At 42.6% G+C, this 23,242-nt stretch overlaps 1 protein-coding gene across 1 annotated transcript in view; it reads right to left on the bottom strand.

Moving 5' to 3' along the window:
- LOC136884878 (general transcription factor IIH subunit 1) overlaps positions 1–23,242 on the bottom strand; it is a 62,902-nt gene that overhangs the window by 8,992 nt on the left and 30,668 nt on the right. The window contains exon 3 of the mRNA XM_067157174.2: positions 8,229–8,299. The gene's annotated coding sequence lies outside the window, so the exon portion shown is untranslated. The remainder of the gene's footprint in view (positions 1–8,228; positions 8,300–23,242) is intronic.

The following is a 23,242-nucleotide window of genomic DNA, read 5'->3' as shown; positions in this document are numbered from 1 at the left end:
AAGGATGTGTACCACGTTTAGATGACCGCCAAAGCACAGACAGGTGGGGAATTATAAACTATTAGGTTCTTCTTTATTTGAGTTTCCAGTAGCGTCATTAAGAAGCCCCCCCCCACCCACACCTCAAAAATTGAAATTGGGACCCTCGTTTCCTGATAAGGAATGTTAAAAGTTTATTTCGTAGTACAAGGTTGTATATTATTACAATGAACAACAACGTCGCGACGATGACAATAATAATAACAATAAATATGTATGACGCTTTTTAAGGCACCGATTCTCTTATTCGTAGTTTTTCTTTTAGTTCAGATTTTGTTAGGAATTCGGAAAGAAGACATCTGCGGCTCTCGTAAGAGTACCGTTCCCGGTACTAAACTTCCCTGGTAATGAAAATGAGAAAGCCATTTGATGGACAGCCAACGTAAGGGTTTGAACCTGCAGTCTCCCAAGTGCAATGATAGAGCCAGACAGCACACGAACGCTCTGACATAAGTGGGGTGAAGCTGATAATGCCCTTTTACCCTTTAGTCCGGTTTCGGATATGAACACGGGAGTTGAGTGTTGAGATGAGATGCACGTAGTAGGCTACAAGTTTTAGGTCAGTGTGCCTTTCCTTACAGAGCAGTGGTGAATTGGGTCAAACTAGCCAGTAGTCGAGTGTGTGGGCAGAATAAAACAGGAAAACATTCAGCGCCTATGCTTTTAAAAAGGTTGATATAGCACAGCCATGGGCCCCTCATAAGCCATGAAACCCCCCGCCCCACGGGGTCCTTATCACCGCCACTATCGTTTTCCCCTCATGACGGATTGCGAGGCGTCGTGACTGTCATAATTCAGCCGGCTACCTTATCCAAAGAGGGACCATTTATCATGTCGATCCATCGTGTTGTTACTCGTCCTTGTGGTCTGTTTCCTTGGACTTTGTCCTCAACTTTCTGGGTGCATTACATGTCGAAAATATCGTATGATCCCCTGAGAGACCTTGCATGACAGACGGAAGCTGGTTCAGAATCCACATGTTTGTGCAGTGAGCTGTCCAAGGAATCCTCAACACTTTCATCCAGCACCACATATCGACGCTTTCTGTTCATGCACGATCGCGTTGTAGGGTGGTCCACGTCTCAGCGCCATACAAACAAGACTGAGAAGATTCAACGATGTAATAATCTTCTCACACTTTTCGCAGACGAATCATTGCAACCTTCGCTATTTCAATCCTTCATTGTACGGTATTTCATCTGTGGTACCACTAGAGTTGGACATGATGATGATGATGATGATGATGATGATGATGATGATGATGCTTGTTGCTTAAAGAGGCCTAACATCTAGGTCATCGGCCCATAATGGTACGAAATGAGACGAAATGCAATGACAATTTAAAAGTCCAAAATCCATCTACTGACCAGAATTCAAAACGTGATGATGAAGAATGAATGGATGGATATGAAATTTAAAAAATCAGTGGATCCGATCCGCAATGCCTTACCTTCCCAGAAACTACATATTTTACTGACCAAGAAACTGCTTCCAAAACACAATCCAGAATCGATGTTGCTTGCTGTCTAAAAGGGTTCAAAATCCAGGTCAAGGGCCCCTCACAACGGTACCATTCGCAAGTAAAGTGGAACAATGGTATTTCTCAAGTTGCGGTACTAATCAAAAGTAGCGTAAACTCACGATGTTCCAAATGTGATGGTACTACTCACAAGTAATGCACGTCGCACAGGTAACGCAGACACATGGTGTTCCTAACATAGGTGCACTAATCACAGGCTACGCAGACCCACGGTGTCGCTCATATAGTGATACTAATCTCAGGCAACGCCCAGACCCGTGGTGTTTCTCACATAATGGTACTAATCAGATGCAACGTAAGCCCGTGATGTTCCGCATATAGTGGTACTATTCACAGGTACTGAAAGCGCACAGTGAACCGCTCTCTGTTGCTACTCACCACAAACCTATTGTGTACCTAACATAGTGGTACTAATCACACGTAGTTTCATGGTTCTAATACAATCATCCCTTGATCACCCATTTTAGTAGCCTCTTACGACAGGCAGGGGATACCGTGTGTGTATTCTTCTGTATTCTTCATCTGTGTCACCCACCAACAGGGGGTAACACCCTGATTTACAAACTCACATCTTCCAATCTGCTGAACAAGTGCTGTTGTTCCTACGATCAACAATCAATACTTTTTCAAAAAAAAAAAAAAAAAAACTTTCACGGCCGCAGATCTGAAAATCACGGGAACAGAACCGGCTCTTGGGTGGTTAGGCCGTGTGCGTTTGAAGAGTCTTGGAGGGCGTGCCACTCGTCTGGGCAAAACTCTGCAAACGCACACGACCTAACCACCCAAAAGCCGGTTCTACTGGTAGTAACTGGGGTGCTGAACCTCAGGTGGTCCGTACTTCTGCCATGGCACTTTGCTTCTCTGCTGGTGAATATGCCTGCCCAGTGTGGTATAAATCCGCCCATGCAAAGCAAGTAACTATGGCCCTTAATGAAACTGCAAGACTAATTACTGGATGTATGAAGCCAACTCCAGTTGACAAACTGTATTGTATTGCAGGAATTGCTCCTCCTGATATACGCCGGGAAGTAGCCGCAAATGCCGAAAGGGAAAAAGTTTAAGAAAATGAGCAACATCCACTACACAGACACACTCCACCAAAGCCTAGACTGAAATCTAGGGGGAGCTTCCTACAGTCAACATTTCCACTAAATACATCTCTGAAGAAAATCAGAGAAAAATTGTGGGCAGTCAGATTAAGTCGTCTTCAAACATGGACAAAATCAGCTGAATGCTTACCAACCGGATGCATCTTGGACTGGATCACATGAAGATCACTGAACAGGTTAAGAACAGGTGTTGGGAAGTCTAAGGTCAACCTAGTGAAATGGTGATATTTGGATGTATCACCACTATGTGAATGAGGAGAGGTGTAGACTACCAAGCATATGTCAGTGTTCGTATTGCCCTGATTCTTACAGTGAGGAAATGCAATTGCAGTTGCTCATTTCTGGGCAAAGACTATTTAATACCATTTTGGTACGTGAATTCCTTCTGTTTCATTGTTGCTAAAGTGCAATGTAAAAAAGTTCTATTGTATGCTTCTGGCTCGAGTAAATAAATAATAATTCCCAACAATCATGACCTTAGTTTTCTGTCGATTTACACGTAATCCAATCTCTAGGCTCTGTTTCCTCCACTCTCTGGATCAGGTCTGTAAACTCCTCTTCAACTCGTATACTAGTTTAGATTTATGCGCATGTTTTTGAATACAGGAGTTAAGGAGAGGAGAAAGAAGAAAGAAAATGATCGGATGTCAAGAAGCAAAAGAGGAAGAAGAAGACGAGAGAGAAAATGATTGGAAGAAAAGAAGAAGGGAGAAAATAGAGAGAAGAAGGAAACAGAGAAGCGGGGAAAAGAAAGAAAGAAAGAAAGAGAACAGGAAGAAGAAGAAAAGGAGGAGGAGAGGAAGAATAATCCAGTCATTTTCTCTCTTTCCATCTCTTCCTTTCTTCTTCTTCTTCTTCTTCTTCTTCTTCTTATTATTATTATTATTATTATTATTATTATTATTATTATCTCCCTACTTTTTCATGTTCATTTTACAATTTTTTTTGAGCTCTTCTTTTTCGTCTTCTTGAATGGAGCAGAGATCTCAAACCAACTGCTAGTGAAAGTTTTAAGATGGTGTCATTAGCAAATCTCAGGCTGTTGAATTTGCATCGCCCAATCAAAATTCCTTTATCCATCTAGCGCGCAGTTTTCAGTGCATATCACTCCGTTACACGCAGGGCGGGGATTCCCCGCTGTTTAAGCGTTTTCGTGAATTTTGAATTTATTGAGATGCGTGAAGGGTTGTTGTCCAGGACATCATCTGCGCAGAGTGGAGTCATTGTTAGTCATTGCCGAGGCGTGTACACGAGTAGGCGTTTGTTATTCTTCTCCCGGGCGGCGAGTTCCTGCCTATGCATGTTAGGACGCATAAATATCAGGAATATGAGCGAGGGAATATCACTTCCCCTTCTCGTTTATTTTAATTCAGGCCATAAGGAAAGTTAAATAACTTTAAGTAAACTACAGTACTGTGAGGAAGATTTTTAGGCCCTTCATCCTTCAACAGAACAAAAGAGACACAATTTATTCACTTATTTGAGCATGATGAGTGAATCCCCGCCACGCGTGTAACCGCGATACAATTATTACGCGTGTAACGGAGTTATATTCACCATAGAGAGAGGGGCCAGGACACATCCTTCGTTCGGAACTGTTCGAATTTTTTTTCACCAAAATATTCCAAAGATAGCTGAAACAACGTGAACTGGGAAAATAAGCGTTAGAGGGTTGGTCATACTATAAATATATATATTTTTTAAATCGATATTTTGCACCGTTGTCAGCTGCTGAAGTTAGCCATTCAGATCGCTTCGTGGGCAAATTCAAATGGGCTTTGTGACTGCTAATTTCTGCACGTGACTTAAGACGATAACGAAGAGAAAAACAAAGTTCCATGGACACGTACTGGGACATGACTCTCTTCTCCAAACTATCATTGAAGGTCGAGCTCTGGAAAAGAGACCCAGGAGACGACCAAGGATGTGATACATCAGGAACCCCGTCGGTGAACTGGCATCTGGTGCATATAGCAGCATGAATAGGCTAACAGAAGATCGTCAGATGTGGCTACAGCGACAAGACGTTGCCTTTAGTCGATGATGATGATCAGAGCGATGACGAGAAATTAGCATCAAATACAAATACCCCCCAGTTGCAGAGATAACATTAAATTTTTATTTCCTTTTGGCCGGCTGAAATTAGGAATTATTAAAAACAGCAATTTATACAAGCCCTGTTATCTTTTCAGCTAATTCTTTCCCTTATTTTCTTTAATTATTAATTCAATTATTAGCGGATATACGCACAAAATATCGGTCGTCCCGACTAACCGATTAGTACAGCGCTACAGAAAGTGGTGGAGACTCTGCATGTGCTGTGAGGAAGGGAAGAAGGGGTATATGTTTTTCGCCAAGGTCATGGACACAGGCATGGTTCACCCACTTGCCGTGCATATTCGTCTGTCTGGAAGTCTCTTTAGCGTCAGTTTCTACTGTGTATAGTTGGGCCCACGAGAGCTGAAGTCTGACGTTTAGCGCCACCGGTGGGAGAAACAGTTGACTAAGCTGCTCGAAAATGGTCCGTTGCTATGGCAACGATAACAGAGATGCCACATTTAATGATGCTATCGCCACGTGGGATGGTTTGCTCTCAGTCGCTTTTGTGATATTCAGAGTAATAGTGTGTTAACTGTTGCTGGTTTATGCAATAATTTAAGTGTTTGTTTCCTGAATATTATTTTTCGCTGTTAGTTTATTTTTCAGTAAGTAAATCAGTGGCTATTTAACACGTACATTTGTTGAGGTTATTGCCAGTTTAGTGAATATTAACTCTCACATTTATCGGCAATGACGTGTTCATCTTAAATGCCGGAATTATTAGCACGAGCTTAGGAACGGATCAGAGGTTATTGAATTGCATTAGGCTAACATAGTTTATACAATATTCAGCCTGTATGAAAGGGTCATATGTCACAGGTGAAGGTAACTATGACAACGCAGCGTACTTCGTAGTTGCTGCTTTCGCCGCTCAAATGTCAGAGTACAACTCTCGTGGGCCCAACTATAGTCAAATACTAAATGATTTTAATTGTATAATCACACCGTACTTCTTTTTAATTGTATTAAATGTGTAAAATTGTTCCTTCGATGAAAGTGTTATTGTATAGTATTGAATGAACATCTCAGAAAAAGCTATTATTACTGCACTTACACTGGTAAACTGTCAACCTTTAACTCTCAGTCGAAATTCGCTCAGAGAGAATAAAAACCTAACCTTTTTGTAGCCTTTCTTTTTCAGTTTTGATGTACATAACCCCCACCCCGCGCTATATCCCACAAGCCCGGGTACTATTGCTTGTCTATATTTTTTTGCCCCCGCACTTTCAATTCCCAATCGCCGCTACTGAAAACAGTCACCGCACGCATTTGCTATGGCGCGATCATGTCACAACGGCCCGTGTTCAAATCCCTCGTCTGGCGCAGTTTTTTCTTCGATTGGTGCTGTCAAGCCGACACATCTAGATTTGGCAACACCGCCAGGCAAAGACGATTTGAATTCGTGTGCGAACCTTTCCGAAACTTTTCACCTTCTCTAAACAAGAAATCATGTTACCTCTTTGGACTATACTGTTACGTGCCAGAGCCGTGGTAACCCCTTTAGGCACTTCGATAATGATGCTCGTTGTTTAAAGGGGCCTAACATCTAGGCCATTGGCCCCTAATGGTACGAAATGAAATGGCAAATTAAAAGTCCCAAATCCTCCACTGACCAGAATTCAAAACGTGAGGACGAAGAATGAATGGATGGATATGAATTTAAAATAATCAGTGGAACTGACCCACAGTGCCTCACATTCACAGAAGCTGGCGTAAAACACTGACCAAGGGACTGCTTCTATAGCACAATACTGAATCGATGATGCTTGTAGTCAACAAGTGTCCAAAATCCAAGTCAGCAGCCTCTCACAATGGTACTTATCGCTAGGAAAGTAGAACCATGGTTCTTGTCATGTTGCGGTACTAATCAAAAGTAGCGTAGACTCGCGGTATTCCACGCATAATGGTACTATTCACAGGTAATAAAATTCGCATATGTAATACAGACCTATGGTGTTTCGCACATTGCGGCGCCATTTACTCAGATAGTGAGTACTACTCATAGGCAAGCCAGAACCATGGTGTCGCTCATATAGTGGTACTAATCACAGGTATTGTAAAAGGCGGCAACGCACTCAGTTGCTCCTAATCACAAATCTATTTTGCACCTAGCAGAGTGATACCACGCGCAAGTAAAAGCGATCCATGGTGTTCCCCACGTGGTGGTACTAATTACAAGTAGTCTCATGGTTCTAATTCGATCATCCCTTGGTCGCCCCTTTAAGTCGCCTCTTACGACAGGCAGGAGATACCGCGGATGTATCCTTCGTCTGCGTCCCCCACCCATAGAGGGTACTTCGGCACGTCCAGGTAGAGGCTAATGACTCACACGATCTGAGATCCCCCAGCCGGCTTGTGTATTGTTCTCGTCGGCCGGCTTATCTGTGAGTTTCTTGGAGATTCAACGTGAATGTTCTGCATCTAGTGACAACGCGAAATTTCTGGCCCAAATCACCCGAGCTATAAAAAAGGGAGGCTAGTCGCAGACAGCGAGTGTCAGTTGAGCTCCGAGGTGGAGTCGGTGCGAGACTCCGTGTGTTGGGGTTCGGTGGCTGAGCTGAGGCCGAGAGAGGTGTTCGCTGTCACTAGTGTCCCACCGAGGTCTGAACCAGGAGCTGTTGTTGTGGTGTCGGAGAGACCAGTGAGTGGGGTGGAGACGACAGAACGGAAGACTGTACTGTGTGTTCGTGTATTTCTGTGGACTGAGGCTCAGGGAGGGAAGCCGCTATCGCGAGTGTGAAGGAGAATGGACCTGTGTTAATGTTGGCTGTTGTGAGTATCGTCCTGCTATTGAATACTGTTGAGCTGCTCAGTTGTTTGCTGCATGTGACTGTGTGAATTACTGGACCATCTGTGGAGTCGAACCAACGAACAGTCGTGCGTCAAGTGGCCCGTAACCCTGTGTTCAGATCCAGCTGTCTACACACAGCTGCTGTATGAGGCGACTAGACGTGGAAAAGTGAAAGTAAGGCTTAGCCGTCCCCAGGTAACAACGGGCCGGACCACCTGCGGTGCCATAAGGAAGGGGGGCTTGTGAATAGACTTGTAGGCTAATTAGTAAGTGTGGCCATTCATAACTGGTTAGAACTGCGTGTGTTTAAATATCTGTGTGTGCATTTATTAGGTCATACTGAAATAAATTAGACCAATGAAGCTGATGGAGTTTTATTCGTAACAATATTAACCTCCGACTCATCACCTTCCACTTCATGCACTTGTACGTAAACAGAATATAAGCTAGATTACTAACTTCAACATTATCCGCAACAATAAAAAAAAAAAACTTGTGAAGTCAAACAGAAGTGACTCAAAGTCATTCTCAACATTTTCATTTTCATTTGGCTGATATCAAATGAACAAAATTCTGGCGCAAACCAATTGCGCTCGAAATTTACAACAGAGAGAAAAATTATGTTCGAGTTAAGGCATAAAATACTCACTTCTTTAGGGGTCTCTGGAGTGTCAATCGGAGCGGCGAGAACTTTTTGAAAAAGGAGTATAACGGCCAATACTGAAACAGAGAACAAACAAGAGCGATCAGAAGATTGTACATTGAATTACGTAGACTAAAATAGTGGTGGTGAATTGTTGAACAATGTATCGGCAAAAGAAACGGAATGGCCTTGAAGGAGGTGAAAACGAAAGACTTCACAGACCTCGCATACTTAAAACCAGGGCCTCTGATTTGCCAAAAATCTCACGCGTGCAAACCGAGGCGCATAGGTTCCGTGCACAGTGCATCGGTCCGGCTCGAATCTGTTCGGACCAGCATTTTGTCTCGGGGCGGCTCGGATAAGCTCGACTGGTTGTGAGCGCTGCAGAGCAAGTGAGGAAGGGGGAGACAGGCGCAGGGAAGGAGAGGGATAGCACTATTGCTTAAATTCGAGGAGTGGGGGTCTGCACTCTCCTCGGTAGCGAAGTCGTCTTCTGCACCTTGCGCCGCGCAATGCACCAGTGCATGCACCCTGAAAGGCCCTGCTTAATACCGTCGTGGTCGGAAGACGAACACAGATGACTAAGGGAGGTCGCAGAGGAAATATGAAAGTGAGGACCCTGGCACAAGTGGAAGCAATGCCAAGCTCAGCAAGAGCCCCGTGGTTGCCAAGCTACGCTCCCCCTTTCAGGTGCCTCTTACAACAGGCAGAATAAGCCTGAATGGAGTTAGGGGGCAGACTGGGCAGCTGTCCAGGGGCGCAAAGAAGGGATAAATTTTAAATTAAAACCAACCACAGAGTTTAATGAAATCTTTTTTTTTAAATAATCTGTCGATCAAACACAGTAACGCCGTGTTTTTGTTTACAAGCTGCTTTACGTCGCACCGACACAGATAGGTCTTATGGCGACGATGGGATAGGAAGGAAGCAGCCGTGGCCTTAAGGTATAGCCCCAGCATTCGCCTTGTGTGAAAATGGGAAAACACGGAAAACCATCTTCAGGGCTGCCGACAATGGGGTTCGAACCCACTATCTCCCGGATGGCAAGCTCACATCTGCACGTCCCTAACCGCACGGCTAACTCGCCCGGTAACACCGGTTTTTTTTTTAACACCGTTATGAATGCAGCCTAACACAGGCTCATTTAACTTTCCATGGCAGATGAAACATTAGAATGCACGCATTTATAAACGCATTAAATAGTTATTTTATAATTAACGCAATTAAAGGCCTGTTTCCACTGATTAACATTTATAACACCAACGTGTTAAACTGAACATGTTAGAATTGACATGTACGTTGTCATTGCGCCTTCCAATATTGACGTTTCATGTTAAATCAGAATGTTCAGGTTAACACTTAACATGTTGGCGTGTTTTCCGCTCCAAGTGGAAAACATGTCAAGTCAATTCGTGGTTCGTGAGATGTCGGCACAGCTTCGGCAACTTTCGTGTTGTTTCCATGCCAACAGATAGCTTAAAGGCTGGTACTTCTCGTGAAAAAAGTAAGATTATAATTACAAGCTACAAATACGGCACGCGCACGTGTGACGTTCTCTCTGCACTATTCTAAAATTTATAATCAGAAATGGAGTGAAGCAAGGAGATCACTCTGGACTTAATGATATGCCGTAATAGAAAGGCCTTCTTTGTGGGATGTCTCATCGAAGGAATACCGACAAAAAGCGAAGAAATCTGACAGTTTCCAGGAACTCGAAAATATCTATAATTGCTCCCGCGAGTGCACTGAAAAAAAAAAAAAAAAACTAACCTCCCTCCGCTCCCAGCACAGTCAAGAATTGCAAAAAGTTGAGAAAGATCGAAAGATGGGGACGGGAGTGGACGAAGTGCATACTCTGCGGAAACACAGAGTTATCCCAAGACGCAGGTGAGGTGAAAAAGCTGCTCATAACTGTGTGCCCTCCTTTCTTATTTATAAGGTAAGGTAAGGGTGTATTCTGCCCGAAGGCAGGTCCGAACCTCCGCAGAGGTGTCCTGAGCCGGAGTTTACGTAGGTAGGGTGGCCAGTTCCTTTCCGCTCCTCCATTCCCTTACCCCCCTCCCCCAACAGCGCATGGCAACCCATCCAAATCTTGGCCACGCCCAATGTTGCTTAACTTCAGAGATCTCACGGGATCCGGTGTTTCAACACGGCTACGGCCGTTGGCTTCCTTTCTTATGGTAGGAAGTTTTTTTTTTTTTTTTCAAAACAACATTAAAATCATGCTCAGACATTCTCAGAAAGTTTTTAGATCCAGACCTGTCTTCTACTTGTAGCTCATTCAGAATGTCATCCACATTGTTCCTTTTATTGAGATATTGTCGTACCCACATTCTCCTTTCCTTCGTCCTCAGGATCTTGTAAGAAACAACAGTGGCAGTAAAAAAAGGACAAATCCTCTTCATCTGAGTCTATTGTCCTTGTTTGAAAATACAAGACACCACCTGAATTTATTACCACAAACATAAACAAAGGAAGTCAAGTTTAATAATATTGTTATTTGCTTTACGTCCCACTAACTACTTTTATGGTTTTTCAGAGACACCGAGGTGTCGGAATTTCGTCCCGCAAGGAGTTCATTTACGTGCCCGAAAATTCACCGACACGAGGCTGAAGTATTTGAGCATCTTCAAATACCACCGGACTGAGCCAGGATCGAACCTGCCAAGTTGGGGTCAGAAGGCCAGCGTTTCAACCGTCTGAACTACTCAGCCCGGCGAAGTCAAGTTTAACATGTTTAACATGTTTATTAAGTGTGGACACAATGTTAAATGAAACAGTGCCTATTTAACAGTTAACATGTTGATAGCGTCATCAGTTAACATTTAACAGTTTTAACTAGCAGTTCCCCGCTGGCTCCGCCCGCAATGTACAAAGTATGGTGTTGTTCGTTACTATCCTCACGGATGTATTTGCAAAGTTTCGAGTTAATGAAATAAAGCACATGATCTGCTGTGGTAATAGAATGTAATAATGTGTCTACAAAACGCTTGAAAACACAAAGAAATTGAATTAAACGTTCCTTGGAACAACACTACCTGCCCAACTGTTCATAAGTCCTTCAAAGATCTTCGTCATGGAGACAAATGTACTCATAACTTTTCTCAGAATCTACCAATTTAAGTAGTTATTACTTAAAAGAAAGCGCTTGATCCACTGAGTGTTTTTAGACCAAAACGAACGGTGTACCTCAATTAAGACGAGAGATATGATTGCTTCAATGAGAAAACATGTTGAAGAAATAAGACGTCAAATTGAATGTGCACTCATAACTTTCCTCGGAATCAACAAATTTGAATAGTTAAGAGCTGAAATGAAAGAGCTTGATCCACTGAGTGTTCTTAGGCCAAAACGAACTCCGTACCTCAATTAGAACCAAATATGTGATTGCTTCAAAGAGACAACAAATTGAAAAAGAAAAAAAAAATGAGGAAGGCGGAAGTTAACCGATTTATAGTACCTGATGACAAATCTGTGCATGAATACCTTTCAGTTTTTAAAAAATGAAGGGAATCGACCAGATAGAATGGCCGGACTGACTGACTTTAGTTTTCATATTTTTTTAAATATATAGATCAGTGGAGACCGGCCTTAAAACAAACAAAGAAAACATTTACGAGAGGAGATTATTATTAATATTATTTAGTCGTTTACGACCATTAGAGACACAACAAGCAACATTTACATAATTTAAAAGCCTTCTTTACAGCCCGGTATCGTTGCAATCTCTCTCTGGCCGCCTGTCTCCTTTCTGCTGTCCACCCGCTATTCTGCTGTCCTTTGCGAAAGCCTTTGAAGTTGTTGATCTGGTGTCGGTACAATGTCTTCACGATTTAGTCCTTTTTTTTCTAGACCCTTCCTGACCTCCCTGAATCATTGTTAGATCTAGTATTGAGTGTGGTAACAATTTTCTTAGCCAACCGCTTGTCATCCATTCTTAATAGATGACTATACAGCTTCAGTCGTCACTTCTTGATGGATTCGATTTTCTGATAAAGTTCCTCTCGACCTCGCAACCTGTATTGTTCATCCACGATCTTTGGGGCCATTATCTTTTGAAGGATCTTCCTCTCAAACTTCTCAGCTTCTCTCAGACCAGCCTTTTCCAGTAACTCAGAGGCTTTCACTTCCATATGAGACATTCAGGTTTAATCACCGTGTTGTAATGCCTAAGTTTAACTCGCATTGAAACTGCCTTTATCTTGTACAGGTCGCCTACTGCTGTATGAATATGAAGTATTATTATGATTATTAGTATTATTTTCAGCAACCGACCGGACCGACCGGATTAGCTCAGCGATAAGACCGTGGGTAACTCATGCGGACTCCGGAGATGCCATGAGTTCGAATCCCACTGTCAGTCGATTTGAAATGGTTTTCCGCAGTTTTCCATTTCCCTTCCAGGTATATTCTTTAATGATCACGACCGTTTCCTTGCCAAATTCCTACTCAAAAATCCTTTCTTTCTTTCTTCAACCAGAGCAAGCTATAGTAAAGGAGTGGGAGATCCGTCTCGGTGGCCAAGTTGTTAGCGTGCTTGCCTTCGGACACAAGCGTCCCGGCCTGGGTCAAGGGATCTAATGGAAATGGCACATTATCGTGCTCTGATGCGTGGTGTGGGGACGTGGAGGTCGCGGTAGGAGGCATTTCGAATCTGCCCAGGGCGTCATGAAAGTACAGACTTCAACACATCGGAGAGTGATTGGTCATTTACGAGCTCGGGGCACCATTTCTTCTTAATTTGTGGGCGTATGTAAGCGACTGGGCATTATTAACTCCTGTACTTTTGTTGTTTGTTATTGGGTAATTAATGTTTAACTTTACTTTATTATTACGCTACTGTAACTCATCAGTGCCACCGGGATATGTCCCAATTGCGATGTATTAATAATAATAATAATAATAATAATAATAATAATAATAATAATAATTTCGAGTGGCTATTTCTAGCCAAGTACAGCCCTTGTAAAGCAGACCCGCCGATGAGGGTGGGCGGCATCTGCCATGTGTAGGTAACTGCGTGTTATTGTTGTGGAGGATAGTGCTATGTGTGGTGTGTGAGTTGCAGGGATGTTGCGTACAGCTCAAACACCCAGCACCCGGGCCAGTGGAATTAACCAATGAAGGTTGAAATCCCCGACCCGGTCGGGAATCGAACCCGGGACCCTCTGACCCGAAGGCCAGTATGCTGACCATTCAGCCAACGAGTCGGACATACCAGGGCCGCTATTTCACCGTCAGATAGCTCCTCAATTGTAGTCAAATAGGCTGAGTGGAGGTAAAAATCCCTGATCTGGCCGGGAATCGAACCCGGGGCGTCCGGGTAAGAGGCAGGCAAGCTACCCCTACACCGCGGGACGGGCTTTAAATAATTTAATCATTTTCTAATTTGTTTTCTAGTTCAGATCGTTTTTTAAATTTTGTTGCTTGTCTTTCGGATAAATATTCATGGCAGAATCTTTTTCTTTGTAGCTGTGTAACTTGTAGATTATATTGTTAACATATTTAAATAAAATTAATATGTTGTAAGCTTGTCAATTCTGGCAATTTTTTAAATCAAGAAGGCAAGAAATAAATTATAACCTATAATCGTCTATTTCCCTTCTTTAAACTGATTTATTATTAGAGGTATTTCTCGGAAGGGAATATATCCCATAAATCCTCCCCATGTGTGCGTCCCAAATAATCACATACAAACATTCCCTCATAAATAATGCTTACCGTAAAACTGGTGCATTTCCCTTTAAAAGAAAATTTGGATTATTCAAACACCGGCCATACTCTTGAGAAACATTCATCATAGATATACTTTCTCATAGCAACTGCCATATGCAGTGTTGTTTGCCGCCCATTGTTGAAACTAGCTGACGGAGCAGTTGCTTGGTTACGGAGTAAAAATCAAATCCCATAAACTGAAATTCAATCAACAGTTTGAAGAAGGGAATGAATCCAAAAACTGGTTATTAAGAAAAAATCCTACTTTTCCTATTTATTATTTGTACTTAACCTAACTCATATGAGAGTTTCTTTATATTAACCCACCGCCTCTTCCAGTACCTGATACGCTTTACTTTGTCCATTGTGGCAACCCATAATTGCGTCCGGCTCCATGGCCAAATGGTTAGCGTGCTTGATCACAGGGGTCCCGGATTCGATTCTCGGCAGGGTCGGGAATTTTAACCATCATTGGTTAATTTCTCTGGCACGGGGACTGGGTGTATGCGTCCTCTTCATCATCATTTCATCCTCATCATGACGCGCAGGTCGCCTACGGGTGTCAAATAGAAAGACCTCCACCTGGCGAGTCGAACATGTCCTCGGACACTCCCGGCACTACAAGCCATAAGCCATTTCATTACCCATAATTCCTTTAATAAATATATGTAATTTTTAGTGATGTAGCCGTACGCTAAATAAATAAATAAATAAATAAATAAAATAAATAAATAAATAAATAAATAAATAAATCAGAGGAGATGTCAAGAATAGAATCGCCATGATGACCAGACAAAACAGTTGATTAGGTGTCTACATTTCTAGAATATAGAACTCGGAGAATTAGAATAAGTCGGTCATTACTCGATCCCGCAAGGCAGAATTAGTGGACCTCTATGCTTTCTTATACATATATAAACTCGTGTCCTTATCCCGAGGTGGTGCAGCTATTTTAAGGGACACCCTCAATGGAGGAGAGTTGCATGTACAATTTTAACCACATACCAGCCCTCCTGCCAATCTTAAATTTCTAATCAGTATCGGGAATCGAACCCGGACCCTCGAGGACGGCACCTAATAATGCTAACCGTTACACTACGGAAATGAAATGAAATGTCGTATGGCTTTTAGTGCCGGGATATCCCAGGACGGGTTCGGCTCGCCAGGTGCAGGTCTTTCTATTTGACTCCGTAGGCAACCTGCGCGTCTTGATGAGGATAAAATGATGATGAAGACAACACATAAACCCAGCCCCCGTGCCATTGGAATTAACCAATTAAGGTTAAAATCCCCGACCCGGCCGGGAATCGAACCCGGGACCCTCTGAACCGAAGGCCAGAACGCTGACCGTTCAGCCAACGAGTCGGACTACACTACGGAGGTGGACAATGATACGAGTAAAGAACTGGTATTACCGATAAGGCTTTGTGCGGATGATCGTATACCATACAGAATAACAAGATTGTGAGCGACTGCAAAATGAACTCCACAATGTTGTGAGATCAATCAATCAATCAATCAATCAATCAATCAATCAATCAATCACTACTGATCTGCATTTAGGGCAGTCACCCAGGTGGCAGATTCCCTATCTGTTGTTTTCCTAGCCTTTTCTTAAATGATTCCAAAGAAACTGGATATTTATTGAACATCTCCCTTGGTAAGTTATTCCAATCCCTAACTCCCATTCTTATAAACGAATATTTGCCCCAATTTGTCCTCTTGAATTCCAACTTTATCTTCATATTGGGATCTTTTCTACTTTTAAAGACGCCACTCAATCTTATTCGTCTACTAATCTCATTCCATACCATCTCTCCGCTGACAGCTCGGAACATACCACTTAGTCGAGCAGCTCGTCTTCTTTCTCCCAAGTCTTCCCAGCCCAAACTTTGCAACATTTTTGTAACGCTACTCTTTTGTCGGAAATCACCCAGAACAAATCGAGATGCTTTTCTTTGGATTTTTTTCCAGTTCTTGAATCAAGTAATCCTGGTGAGGACCCCATATACTGGAACAATAATCTCGTTGGGGTCTTACCAGAGACTTATATGCCCTCTCCTTTACATCCTTACTACAACCCCTAAACACCCTCATATTCATGTGCAGAGATCTGTATCCTTTATTTACAATCCCATTTATGTGATTACCCCAATTAAGATCTTTTCTTATATTAACACCTAGACACTTACAATGATCCCCAACAGGAACTTTCACCCCATCAAACGCAGTAATTAAAACTGAGAGGACTTTTCCTATTTGTGAAACTCACAACCTGACTTTTAAACCCGTTTATCATTATACCATTGCCTACTGTCCATCTCACAACATTATCGAGGCCACGTTGCATGAACAGCAGACAACAGTATGATGGCAAACGGGTTAAAAATGTTGCAAGTTTCACCAACACGAGGTGATAGTACCCCTCAGGGATCATGAAAGTACCTAGGTACAGGAACATTGGCGGCAATAAGGACCCAGCAGACACAGCGGGGCGGGGGGCGTGGCTTGGGAGGGGCCCATGACTGTTCCTTAATTCAGTAGATGAAGAGTGATTTTACATATTGATAAGGCTACAGCACACAACACAGTATTATTTGTATTACAGAGGGTTATTCCAAACTTAGGCCGTCGTAGTGCAGAGCTTCTTTCATCAATAGGAGTACGGTAGTTATTTCTGAAAGAATGTGTTTTTCCCCACCTGTTCCAATAATAATAATAATAATAATAATAATAATAATAATAATAATAATAATCCCTTGCTGCCACTTACAACAATCAACAAGGCTTCTGAAGTAATTAGCCAGTTCTGATAACCCAGTAGTCAGCGAAGATGCGATAACAAAGACATCCTCCTTATCTGAACTCTAAATGCTGAAGTTTCGAGTCTGTTTATAACACTCGGCAGTCAGTGTAGCCAAGTAGGCTTAAGATCGGCGGTTGAGTTGTAACGAGATTATTTCTTAATATTTTGACGGTCAGCGTGTTTTAGTTACTATAATCGGAATGTGTGTGTGTGTGTGTGTGTGTGTGTGTGTGTTAATTCCTTCGGATTCGAAAACTGAATTATGTATTATTATTAATAACAACAATATAATAATGTTCACCGACGAATGACACAAACCGTACGAACCTGGAAAATGTAGAACAATGCTGGGCCACCTCAGAAGAAAACCTAAATAAGATCCCTTCCCACCATTCCATCATACTCATGGGAGACTTCAATGCACAAGTCGGCAAACAGTGAAAGTACCAGAAGATAGTAGGCCATTATCCAGCCCATAAGAGAACAAACAGAAATGGGGAACGTCTCACTGAACTCTGTGACAAATACAACTTAGTTCTGAAATCAACAGCCTTCAAACGGAAATCCTATGCTTGGTGAATTCCAGTTACACCATGTTGCTATAGTACGGCAACACCATATGGACATACAGAACGTCAAGGTATTACGAGGAACCAACATAGACTCTGATCACTACCTTTCACTTGTCAAGATTAATATGCAACCCTTTAGGAAAACACCAAATCTCCAAAGTAATCATAAGATACCCAGGTTGAACACTCTGCGACTGCGCGATGAGGATTGTGATTTTCAGGATACCCTCAGCAAGAATACAGAGAAGGAAGGATGGCCTGCCTTACAAAAGGCCTTGCTGGATGCCACTCAGGAAACTATCCCTTCCTCATCAACCAAAGGCAAACACCCATGGTGGAGTACAAAGTGTGATGAGGTTATAAAAGAAAGGCGTAAAGCCTGGACTAGGAGGAAGCAACATAAAATGTATGCCAATTATGAAGCCTTTCTCACGCAAAGAAAAGCTACAGCTAACACCATCCGCAGAGCCAAGAAAAATTACCTCAGGAGCCTAATGCAACAGGCTGACAATAATTTTCAGAGAAACAACTCAAGAGACCTGTACAAAGGACTTACGAAGCAAACGACCCAGTACACAGCTCCTACCCTCATCCTTCAAGGGCCAGATGGAAAACTTCAACTGAACAATAAAGACTGTACCAAAATTTTTGCAGAATATTTCCAGGAGCTACTAAACGTGGAGGAACCTAAAGAAAAGGTTATTTTCCATGAGCCTTCACACAGGAAACTTGTACTCAACCACCTACGAGAGAAGAAATAATGGACATCATCGGTGAAGAACCTTCATCTTCATTTCATTATTCTCACTTATTTTATTTAATAATTTCCTAGGATTATTCCCCTATATTTTCACTAGCTCTAGTCAACAAGGCTTCAGGTGAAGACGGCATAGCTGCCGAGATGTGGAAACATGCAGATGAGTCTTTGCAGAGCATCCATCAAATCATAAAGGACATATGGACAACAGAGTCCCTACCCGAAGGATAGACGTCTGCCGTGATTCATCCCCTTCACAAGAAGGGAAGTAAGACAGACTTCAACAATTACCTATAGAGGTATTTCCTTGTTACAAATTACCTACAACATCCTCTCTGTAGCCCTGCTCAAGAGTCCCCACACAGCTAGACTCACAATTAAGTCAATACCAAGCTGGTTTCCGTAAGACTAGGTCTTATCCAGAAATACACAATCTTAAGACAGTTCTTAATTACAAAAGCCGAGGTGAACATGCCTGGGTGGTGGTCCTAGTAGATTTTCAGAATCTACAGAGACACCCTTTTCTCCATACTATGGGAACTTGGTCTGGATGAGAAGACCCTGCGATTAGTTCAAGCCACTCTGAAGAACACGAAGTCCAAGGTCAGGTTCAGAGGTGAATTATCCGAACGCTTTCCAATCAGAACAGGAGTTAGACAGTGTTATGGTCTCTCCAGCATTCTCTTTAACTGTGTCCTGGAAAAGATCGTTAGGGAATGGAGAACGATGCTACCACCGGGAACTGGACTGAAGCTTGGGTACAAGAGAGACAACCTCATTGTCCCATGCCTAGCCTTTGCCGATGACATCATTCTACTGGCAAACAATATAGAGGAGGCTACCTACAACTTACAGATGCTTTATAGTGTAGCGGTTAAGACTGTTCTGAAGATCAGCATCCAGAAAACTGAATTTATGACCAATATTAAGGAGGCCCTTACTACAATTCCTATTACAGATGCTACCATACGAAAAGTACATGCAGTTAGGTACCTGGGAGAATGGATCTCTGCGAATCAGAGCGAGAACCTAGCCATAGATGCCAGATGTACCAAGTCTGAAAGGGCTTATCACTCTTGTCGTAGTATCTATTCATCTAAGTGCCTCTCCAAGGACCTCAAACTCAGACACTACAACTCGGTCGTCAAACCATCTGTTCTGTAGGCTTCTGAGTGCCTTGTAATGGCCAGGAAGGGCCCACTCAGAAAGCTGGAGTTAAAAGAGAGGAAGATCCTGGGGAGGATATTAGGACCATTCAGAGAGGAAGGAGGCATTTACAGAATCCGCCATAATGATAAACTGTATGAACACCAGGAGGACATCGTCACGTCTGTAAGGAAAAGGCGCCTGAAATTTTATGGACACTTGGCCCGTCTGGATTCCGAAAGACTCATCAACAGGATATTCACAGTAACAGGAAGACGCAAGGCTTCTAATAACAAATGGATCACGTCAGTTAAATCGGGTATGGAACAACTAGATATCCCACTGGGACAAATTCATGATCGACTACTGTTCCGTCAAGCCATCCCACAGGAAGTTTTCCCAACGTCCCTTACAAGTAAGAAGATTACAGGAACTAATTGTAGAGAGGAGAGAAAGCTAGCTGATAGTCAGCAAATGAAGGAGTATTGGAAGAAGAAGAAGGCAACAACTTTACCGAAGAGTAGATACGAGCCCCGTGGTCCTCAGTAGGCCTAAACGACAAAGAAAAACAGAATATAATAATTTAAATGTAATAATATATTATTAACTATTGTTATTATCGTTGCGTCGTTGTTCATTGTAATAATATACAACCCTGTACTACGAAATAAAGTTGTAAGTTTCCTTATCAGGAAACGAGGGGCCCATTTTCAATTACTGCTGGTGGGCCCTGAGCTTCTTAGCGCCGCAGCTGTAGGAAAGATCTCCGCTAGGATAATCATATTTAGGGGTTTCAGTAAGGATGTCAAGGAGAGGACGTATAAGCCTCCGGTATGACCCCAAAGGTTCCAGTTTATGGGACCTACAGCAGAATCAGTAATGGCCATTGGGAGTTAGAAGTGTGTGTGTGTGTGTGTGTGTGTGTGTGTGTGTGTGTGTGTGTGTGTGTGTGTGTGTGTGTGTGTGTGTAGGGGGCAAAATTTACAGACAACAAAAAGTACCCGGGTATGTGGGATATAGTGGCCCGGGGTGTGTGGGGGTGGTATCTACATCGAAACTGAAAAAAAGCTACAAGTGATAAGTGAGCGAATTTCGACAGAGAGGTAAAGGTTGACAGTTTGCCAACTTAAGGTAAGGTAAGGGTGTATTCTGCCCGAAGGCAGGTCCGAACCTCCGCAGAGGTGTGCCTGAGCCGGAGTTAACGTACGGTAGGGGGGCCAGTTCCTTTCCGCTCTTCCATTCCCTTACCCCCACCAAGAGCGCATGGCAACCCATCCAAATCTTGACCACGCCGAATGTTGCTTAACTTCGGAGATCTCACGGAATCCAGTGTTTCAACACGGCTACGGCTTTTTGAGATTTTGATTCAATACTTCTTCTCGCCTTGCGGGGGGGATAGGAGGATTGGAATGGCTAGACAAAGAAGGGGTAAGGGAGCGGCTGTGGCCTTAAGTTAGGTTGCCTGGAGGAGAAGTGGGGAAACCACGGAAAACCACTTCCAGGATGACTGAGGTGGGAATCGAATCCACCTATACTCAGTTGACCTCCCGAGGCCGAGTGGACCCCGTTCCATCACTCGCACCACTTTTTCAAATTTCGTGGCAGAGCCGGGAATCGAACCCGGGCCTCTGGGAGTGGCAGCTAATCATACTAACCACTACACCACAGAGACTGATTCAATACTGCAGAATAAAACTTTTACCAAAAGCACAATATTACACATGTTTTATAAAAAAAAAATAGAAGTAAGGCGTGATTATGCAATTAACAATCATTTAGTATCCGGCTCCATGGCTAAATGGTTAGCGTGCTGGCCTTTGGTCAGGGGTCCCTGGTTCGATTCCCGGCAGGGTCGGGAATTTTAACCATCATTGTTTAATTTCTCTGGCACGCGGGCTGGGTGTATGTGTTGTCTTCATCATCATTTCATCCTCATCACGACGCTCAGGTCGCCTACGGGCGTCAAATCGAACCCATCCTGGTATCTCTCGGCACTAAAAGCCATACGCCATTTCGATCACTTAATATTTGACTATACACTAAAAAACTGACAGACACTAAAGAGACTGCTACAGTGACGAATGCCCGCGGCAAGCGTGTCGATCATTCCTGTGTCCATGACCTTGGCAAAAAAAAATCCCTGCTACCCTTCCTCACAGCACATGCAAAGTCTCCACTGCTTGCTGTGGCGCTAAACAAATCAGTTAGCCTCGACGAACGACATTTTGTGCGTATTCCCGCTAATAATTTTGTGATTAATTCAAGAAAATGAAGGAAAGAATTAGCTGATAAGACAACAGGGCTTGTACAAATTGCTTTGCTTTAATTAAATAATTCCTAGTTTCAGCGGATAAAATGGAATGATAATTGTAACATAATATTTTCTTCACAAAGTAGAGTCGCCGCCACTGACCAGGATTACCTGATACGAGAACTGGAAAAGAACCAAGGAAAGCAGCACGATTTGTTCTGCTAGAAGCATAGCCGATGTCTCTGGCGAGAAGAGTAGTGTTATGAAAATGTTGCAAACTTTGGGCCGGGAAGACTTGGGGGTTCGGAGCCGAGCTGCTCGACTAAGTGGCATGTTCCAAGCTGTCAGTGGAGAGATGGCGTGGTATAACATTAGTAAACAAATAAGCATGAGTGGAGATTTTAGAGGTACAGTAGAAAAGCTAAAGTTGGAATTCTAGAGGACAAAAAAAAAAAAAAAAAATGGGACAAGTATTCACATATAGGAAGAGGAAGAAGGGAAAAGTTCGATAAATTCCCAAATTCTTTGAATTCATATAAGAAAAGCCTAAGTAAGCAATTGACAGGTAATCTGCCACCTAAAGTCCTAAATGATTAATTGCCAACATCTTGACCGGATAAGACACAGGAAAAAGAAGAAGAAGTTAGACAAGCTACAGCATGAAAATACGAGTTCTGTGGGGTGACACATGTCCTGTGGTAGATTCTGTATAGTACAAGAAAGATAAAAATTAAGGAACTATTGTCCTATTCTGGCTAAAACTCGCATATGACGGGTCCAACAGTGAATTATTTTACTACAGTAGAATAAACAGAAAACCATGAACAAACCATAAATTAATTTCCAACGGAATTCAAGAATGCAAACATTTGTAAAGAGAGTCCCACCATAACCATTAATGTTCTCATATTTATTTATTTATTTATTTATTTATTTATTTATTCTTCATCGCAGAACTCGAATTAACAAAATTCAAAGAATGGCGGAACTATCGCTACAATTTTTTTGCGCTTTTGGTTCTGTTGGAAATTGATTTAAGCCTTATTTTTTGTAGACTTGTGCAAAACGATATCTACCAGTGGCGTATTGTATTGTATTGTATTTCATCCAACTGACCATACGCCTGTCTGTCTGTTAGGTCATCAGCCGAGAGGCTGGTATAGGGAAACCACAAAAACCAGTGGCAGTACCAAAATTAGGCGTATTAGGCAAGATGAGGAGTGAGGTAGTTTGCCATTGCTTTCCTCACTGGGCCAGACAGTGCTATTGTAGCACAACTAACCCTATGAGCAACACCTTTCAGACACTCAGACACACTGGTTGTGCTCTGAATGTCATTAATCAGCACCACCCATACCCCAGCAGCTTCCGTATTGTCACACCCATGGATGAGACTGAGACTTCAGTGGAAGCTACACTTTGCTCTGGCCTGTGCCAAGAGATGGACGCAAAAGTACTGTATCCATCAAGAAATGACAGCAGACAGGATCATACAGTGATACGTCAATAATCACATTTACAATAACAAAGGATAACACAGTAATTTACACGCCATGAGAAATATACAATGTGGTAAAGAGGCCCAGATTTTTTTTAAAAAAAGGCGATACATAAGTTAATTTTCTAGAGCTAACTATTCTTCAATAGAATAAAAACAATGGTTAGAAACAAATTTGAATAATTCTTTCTTAAATTTCGAACATGGTTTTATATGCTTAATGTAGTCTGGCAATTTATTAAATAAATGTACTCCTGTATAACTCAAACTTGGTT

Source organism: Anabrus simplex, chromosome 13, assembly GCF_040414725.1.
Source record: "Anabrus simplex isolate iqAnaSimp1 chromosome 13, ASM4041472v1, whole genome shotgun sequence".
Taxonomy (NCBI): Eukaryota; Metazoa; Arthropoda; class Insecta; order Orthoptera; family Tettigoniidae; genus Anabrus; species Anabrus simplex.
The sequence above is the reverse complement of the archived record's forward strand: the minus strand, read 5'-3'. Positions and strand labels throughout refer to the sequence as shown.